This window comes from Echinops telfairi, unplaced genomic scaffold, assembly GCF_000313985.2.
Source record: "Echinops telfairi isolate 266 unplaced genomic scaffold, ASM31398v2 ScPeMD7_443;HRSCAF=831, whole genome shotgun sequence".
Lineage (NCBI taxonomy): Eukaryota > Metazoa > Chordata > Mammalia > Afrosoricida > Tenrecidae > Echinops > Echinops telfairi.
Genome location: NW_022104341.1, coordinates 22,201,195 through 22,202,633, shown reverse-complemented (window position 1 = coordinate 22,202,633; position 1,439 = coordinate 22,201,195).

Below are 1,439 nucleotides of genomic sequence, written 5' to 3'. Positions count from 1 at the left end.
TTAACATCAGATCAAACACTGATGTTACTGAATGAAAAATCTGAAGGTTCACTGACGGCATTAGCTAAGGCTAAGCTCTAGGAATTGACGGAAAGGCAACCAGAATACTACAACAAGCTGACGTAGCACTGGAAACACTCACTCATCCATACAGAGAGATCTAGATGACAGCGACCTTGCCAACTGACTGGAATGAATTCATATTTGTACCCATTTCAAAGAAAGGTGACCTACCATACTTTATCAAACAGTATCATCAATATTACATGCAAGAAAAATTTTGGTGAAGCTAATTCAATGACAGTTGCAGGAGTACATCTGGGGGCTGACAGCACTGTAAGTTGGATTCAGAAGGGGATGTGGATAAGATTACTGACATCAGATAGTTCTTGGCTGAAAGCAGAGTACCAGAAAGCTGCTTACTTGTGTCTTATTGACTTTGCAAAGGCATTCGACTATGTGAATCATCACAACAACTAATGGCTACTATTGCAAAGATGGGAAATTCCAAAGCACTTCATTGTGCTCATACAGAATCTGTACATAGAACAAAAGGCAGTAATTCAAACAGACAAGAGGACAAAGTGCGGTTTAAGATTAGGGAAGATGTACATCAGAGTTGTATTCTTTCACCATTCTTACTTAATCTGCGTGAGGAATCCAATAGCATTCAGTGAAGAGCTGACTTGAGGAACTGGACTATATAAAAACGCGGCATGGGGCTTAGAGGAAGGCGCACTCGTAACCTACGGTATGTAGGAGACATTAGGCACTTGCGGACGAAGATCGAAGCCTGCAGCCTTCTGAGTAGGACCATAACTTGATGGACAGGGAAAAAGCATTCTTACAAGTGAACCAATGACAACATCATGCTGAATAGAAAAAGGTCTAAAGTTGTCAAAATTGTCATTTCATTTGGAGCCACAATCAGTACTTACATATAATACAGCATATAATGCACTGGGTCAATTTGCTGCACCTGCCATACTCCAAGTGTTAAAGAGCAAGATGTCACTTTGAGGCCTAAGGTGCCCCTGACCAGAGCCCTGGCATTGTCAATGGCCTCATCTGCACGTGAACGCTGAACAGTGAACAAGGAAGCCTGCGGAAGAGTTGATGCACGTGAACTGTCATGTTGGCGCAGAATATTCAGTGCCGAGTGCAAAATGAACGAACACAACTGTCTTGAAGCAAGTGTAAGAAAGGATGCTCCTCGGAAACAAGAACGGTGAGGCTTTCCTCAAGAGGGATTCATTCCTGAGAAAGGACATCATATTTCGTAAAGTTGAGGGTCAGCAAAGAGGTTGATTGGCATGGTGGCTGCAACAACGGATTCGAACAGAGCAACGGTGTGGGAAGGCTAGAGCAGGGCAGCGCAGTGTTCCATTCGGTTGTAAGTAGGCATGTGGTGAGTGAGCAAATACTCAAACACACCTAAC